At 49.9% G+C, this 6,000-nt stretch overlaps 1 protein-coding gene across 1 annotated transcript in view; it reads right to left on the reverse strand.

Moving 5' to 3' along the window:
- DMD (dystrophin) overlaps positions 1 to 6,000 on the reverse strand; it is a 396,717-nt gene that overhangs the window by 78,268 nt on the left and 312,449 nt on the right. The gene's annotated exons all lie outside the window — the stretch shown is intronic.

Here is a 6,000-nt window from a genome sequence, read left to right on the forward strand (position 1 = left end):
CGGGCCGGTGGGCTGCACCCCACATAGAGACAGTCTCTGCCTATGCAAGACTAAACGCTGCACTTAACTGGTTCCTGGGAGTCCTTTCCCAGGCCCTAAAGGTCCCTGTTAAGTTTCGGGAGGCAGAACTGTTGGGAAGCCAGGAAAAACCTTCACCGGGGTTATGAAACTCTGCAGTGTGACTAGAATGCAAATGGGACAAGCTCTGCATTGAAGCTAGCAGCCTTTGGTTTGCAGCAAAACATGTTGCCAAAAGACACGCAGAGCGTGAGAAAGTCAACGAAATAAAGTGGCAGTGTAAGAAAAACTCATGTCRCCAAAGTTTACACATTTCTTGTTTGTTTATTTTTTTCTTTTTACGACAATACACAGAGTGCGATAGGGCTTCCATCAGCATGGAAAGCTTACAAAGAAAAGGCTAAATTATTTATCTGCTCACTATGCCCAGTTCTGGCTAAACACTACTTAGCTGTCTGAGAAGATGACTATGTGAATTGTTCAAGATCAAACTCTGACAGGTACGTGGTGGCTGGCCATGTCATTCGCAGTCGCTGCACCTAACAAGCAGACGGGCTGCTGCTCCCAACGCACACCCGTTATTTGGAAGAAAACACAAGAGAGAGCAGGGCCTGCCCGGAGTCACTGGAGGAAACTCCTTGCAGCTCCGGGGGGCTCTTAACGCACAACCCGGGGGCAAACTGCAAGCCCTGCACTACAAGCTGCGCACTAGCGAACAGGCTAACGACCTTGAATCACCGAACGGCTGAGGTTGGAAGGGACCTCTGGAGACCATCCAGTCCAACCCCCTGCTCCAGCAGGGACACCCAGAGCAYGGGGCACAGGCGGGGCTGGAAGATCTCCAGAGAAGGAGACTCCACAGCCTCCCTGGGCTGCTCTTCTTGAGGCAGAGTGCTCCCCTGCGCGGCCCTGCAGGTGCCACCTGGGCTGGAAAGGGTGACGCTTTCAACAAAACACACACTTCAGCATGACCACTGCTAAAGGAGAAGTCATGATGTGTTTCTCACTGTGATTTAATCTTCTTCTACAAGACTGGCTATTCCCTTGATCCCAGCAAGCACTTTATCGATATATTCGGGAGGTTACTGTGAGCAATGATTTCCAGGTTTCGCTCCGTAACTGCCATAAAGAATGAAATTCTTTCTTGCATCACAGGCAATGAGCTTAAGGAAAACTGCAGGCACAGTGTGGCTCCAGCTGGACAAAAAAAAAGGATTAAAAAAAAAAGAAATCTTCTCAACCTCAGCATCTGCTCTTCCTAATTACGGTGGCTAAAAATAGAAAAAGAAGGAGAAGGCCCCTGGAACACCTGAGATAGCCTTGCTCTTTGCACTGGTAAAAATGAGCAGTGCAATGGGAGGAGGCTGCAGTCACATTAAGGAAACAGATTTGTCTGATTTTCAAATGCAAAAATTTGGTAGCTTAAAGTGAAAACCTGTTTATCCAACTCAACTGCATCTGASTGAGATTTTTTTTTTTACCATGTTTGGTATACGGGGAGGTTCTACAGCTTTTAACACATCCACTTAAAATGCATTTTAGAGGTGAAACAGAAGCAGCTCCCATTTCTACACCGATGCCATAAAATTTTGGCCAGCATAAGCCTCTGCTTGTATAGCAGCGGCCTGAAGGAGAAGAGGAAGAGAGAGAGAGTATTTACTGCCCAAGAACTGCCCAGAGAGGCCGTGTGAGCCAGTCAGGCCAAGGCACTGCAGCACCCACTGACTGAGCGGCCGCAGTTGGTCGGCACCCAACTCAGTCCCCATCAGCAGCGCCCAGGGCTCGAGCCGGGCACCCCTGGCTGGGTTCCCTGCGGGCACGGAGCCCCCGGGCGGGCCCCGAACAGGGGGAAAAGCATCCAGAATTTGACAAATAGGTTTGTCAAACTGGAGGCTGAGGTGGAAGCAGGTGAAAGAAATTGAAGAATTTTGCCCATCATTTTCCCCGCATCTACTATCTAAAATGCTGTGAAGTACTTGGGAGATACTTGCATAGCGATGGTACCAGTGAATCTTACGCCAAATCTTAAAGTAAAAAATGGAAGGAAAAAAAATAAAAAACACAAGCCCTTATGCACAGACTTACAAGAAGTCTCTGAAAATTCCTGCTTATATTTTCCCTGTGGAATTAGTTAGGAAGTCTCACATTGGTCTACGGATAAACTATATCACTTTAGACTCCATAGCTGTAAATCTGGTAGCTTCCAAATTCCTCCCCAAAATGTTGCAAAGCCATCGGGTATCCGGCAAAGGAGCTGGAAGCAAATATGCACGGAGAATTCTAGAATCACGTGCCTGCAGGGAAGAACAAAAGCCCCGCTTTAGAAGCCRAGAGCTGCTGCGTTTAATCACTCCTCAACGTTACACGGGAGATCATGTTTGTATTGACTTTTTTTTCATATATACTAAGGCCTAACCATGTATCAGTGAATTTTGGTGTGTATGGATTAAGTTTATGGCATTTATTAATCAGCTGGAAGATACTTTAAAAAAAAAAAAGAAAAAATCACTGCCAGAGAAATACTGGCTTTCAATTGCTTTTGTAAATTTTTAATGTAAATAATCCCAGCTAGCCTGTGTGCTCTTCTTGATGTATATAAAACTAATTCCCTCAAAAATACACCACCTTCCGTTAGGGGCTGCTCTTCTCACTTCATCTACAGGTCACAAAGATGGAGTTTGCAGGGCAGCTACATTTCCCCCTCTCTTCCCCCCTCCGCTTTTTTTCTAAGCTTAGTTCCAAGCTACAGGAAACACATCTTTGCTTAGGGTAAAAACATGCRAGTTAGTGAACAGCCCAACTCCTAACCTCTGCCACCTTCCAAGCAATGACCTGCGCTGGGGCAGAAAAGCCTCTGCGAGGTTTTTATAACGATTTTGTGGCAATTCAGCACAGATGACTGACCCTCGCAGCGGAGGAGAGGGACTCGAGGGGCCTGCAAGCAAGGCAGGGTTTGAAAGAGACGACCTGGGGCGGCTGGGGGCCCGCCAGGGCTGGGCGCCCACGCGACGGGGGCAGATGGGGCTGGTACTTGGCATGCAGCACACACGGAGGCTGCAGCTACTCGGCTCCAGCTGGAACGCGCTCGCCTCTTAACTGAACACTCGTAGCTCCCAAAGTTATCAACAATTCCGCACACAAGTGCAGCTCAAGGAAAGGTCAGATCCCATCGAGACTGTTCTTCCTAAGCCTCTTTGCCATTTTCAAAGGCCATTTAATTGCGAGCTTTGGGGCTGGCCTGCTGGGGGAGGATTTGTGTGGATGCCCTTATTGTGAACAGCCTCTAAAGCGGAATGCCAGCTCAGCAGTTGCAGGGGCCTCGGCCACGCTCGGCAACGCCGGGGCATCCCGAGCGGCCGTGCAGCAAAGCGCCTGCCGGGCCGCAGGCTCCGGCGAGCGAGGCCCAGCGGAGGCTGCAAGGCCCGGAGCAGCACCCGGAGCAGCACCCGGAGCAGCGCCCGGAGCAGCGCCCGGAGCAGCGCTGTGCGAGGCTCCCCGGCCGGCAGCCCTCTGCGGAGGCTGCAAACGCGCACACGGGGAGGTACTCGAGATGCCTTTGCGAGGAGCTGCCCACATGCAAAGACATTAATGTGCACGCTCAGGATTTTTTTGCAATACTGCACAAGCTCACGGGACACATTTTTCCATTTGTTTCTTCATTTAGGACAATTAATTAATGAGCTTTCAAATCACAGAGTTTTTGCAACAACAAGATACAAGTGTGCTCAGGTGGCTTGTCTTCCTCTTTCTCACCTGCCTGATAAAGATGTGGAAGTAGAAAGGAAAGTTAAACGAGGTCTGAAGTGGAGCACAGCAGCAGCGGGTAACGGTGACACGCGCGTGCTGCTGCCACTGGGGCACTAAAGACACCGAAAATGCCGTGGGGTGAATGCATCGTCTTYGCTTCCTATCTGCCCTCCGGGAGCTGCAGGAGCACCTCATTAAGGGATAACCATGCTGCATTTGCAAGGGTAATTTCTATGTGGGGAATTCTGCTGCACGAYGCCCGCGCAAATTCCCCCGCTCCTGCCGGAAGCTGCGGGATTTGTCCCTCACCCTTGCTGCTACAGCTAATAACATACAGGACTGAAAACCTCAACTCGGGGGATGATATTCTAAGTGACACACTAACCAAACCACATTTCCCTTTTGTAACTTCAACTCTTTGGACAAAAGRTGCTTATTTTCCCCTTCCTGCATTTGATATTGCCTTTGAGCAATACCCGCAGCAGGAAGAACAGAGAATTCCCCCTGTCCACGTCCCCCATCCTAATACATTCCTGCACACATCAAACCGAAACATTCACAAACCTTTTTAATCTCTCTTGATCTTACCTGTTCTCCCCCTTTCTGTATATAAGATTCAGTCTCTCATGTTTATTCATTGCTAAGCTGTGGGGTCTACAATTAGAGACTGCATCTGCTCTCGGCACTCTGAACTGCTACATTCTCCTCATTTGTTAGAGCAAATCCTGCAGCTCTTCTCCCCTTCCCCTTTATTTGCAAAGGCACCGAGACCTAGATGTTCCTAGGAACGTGCATGTGTATGTACGCTCCTGAAGCGAGAAATTCTGCCGGGGGGCAATAAATAAGACAGTTTACACACACACATCAAAAACCTCCAAAATGTCACAGTGCACTGATATGCTCTAATTTCAACCACCACAACGCTCTCATCTCTTGGCTTCAAGAGGAGTAAAAGGTTACTACAACTGCCTTATGGCTGGCGCCAAAAAGCCAGGATAAACACGACAGAGCTGCCTGGGCTTTGTTAGACTAACATAAATGCAGCTTAAACTGCTTCTGTGAATAGTTACTACCACTCACCTAAAATAAAAGATGTTTTGAGCAGTGGACGACAGTTATTGCAAGAAAGACTTAACATTTYGTGTCTTTTTACATTGTTTCTTTAATTCCTGGAGCAAAACAAGTTACTGCTGTGGAAAGCATGAGGCAGAGACATGAAAAGGTGGCACTCCCTTGTGCCTTACAAAGGGCTACTGTGTTCATCTTTAAATCCAGAGACCAGTGATCTGTGCCCAGAGTTTATTTCTGCTGAAGCCAAGGCTCGGTGTCTTTTCAGAAAAAAATAAAGGTGACTTTTGCATGTTTTATTGGCTTTTGGGAGATTTATCAGGAGGCTGAAGGGAAGCTCAAATGCACATGAAAAGTTCGTGCTGGTACTGGGAATGAATGGAAGCAGGAGGGCAAATACCAACTGCCAAGTACTGAATAGCAACTCTTTCTCTTTTCTCCCCGGTGATGTTAAACATTTATTTTGTACACTTTGTCACGGGCAAAGATTACGGCTCGGCTCTTAGGGCTTGGTGAGCCTGCCCCTCCAGCTGTTACTTGTCCACTGGTCTATTTGCTTTGCAAAGCTTATCCTCGCCGCTGCTGCCAAAGCAAGTGCACTGCAGGCTCCTGTCGTCTCAAACAGCGCCGACTTCAACGTGCTCCTTGGCGCTACGAGGTCACRGACCCTGCATGTGCCCAGGGTTTCCCTTCCTCGGCTCCTGGGCTCGTGTCCTTGCCCCAAAGCCACCTCTCAGCCCAGCGGCGGCTGCAGAGGCAGGCCGGGCTGCCCGACACAGCATCCCCAGAGGGACATGCTGCTTTTTAACCTACCTGCTGCAGCAGGGCAGGCGCCGCGAGCACACGCRTGGGGGACGTGCCGGGAACCCTGCTCGCTCACTAGACACACAGCTTCTAAACGTGGGATTACCAGGAAAAAGAAAGAAAGAAATGGGCGCTCCTCGAACCATTCGCATGTTCGGAGGAATCGTGCAAAAGTTGGCTCGGGAACCGAACCTCACGGGTGCCGCGCGCCGCATCGGCGGCGTTTCACAGCATCCCTCTCTCCTTGGAGAGCTCCAGGCTCACAGAGCCGGCGCGGATCCCCATTCTCCGGGGCGCCCCGAAGGCGCTCGCCATCTCGGGCGCAATTCCCGCCTCACGCTCCGGATCTAAGCGCGCGGGCCC

This window comes from Nothoprocta perdicaria, unplaced genomic scaffold, assembly GCF_003342845.1.
Source record: "Nothoprocta perdicaria isolate Ctin4 unplaced genomic scaffold, notPer1 scaffold_49, whole genome shotgun sequence".
Lineage (NCBI taxonomy): Eukaryota > Metazoa > Chordata > Aves > Tinamiformes > Tinamidae > Nothoprocta > Nothoprocta perdicaria.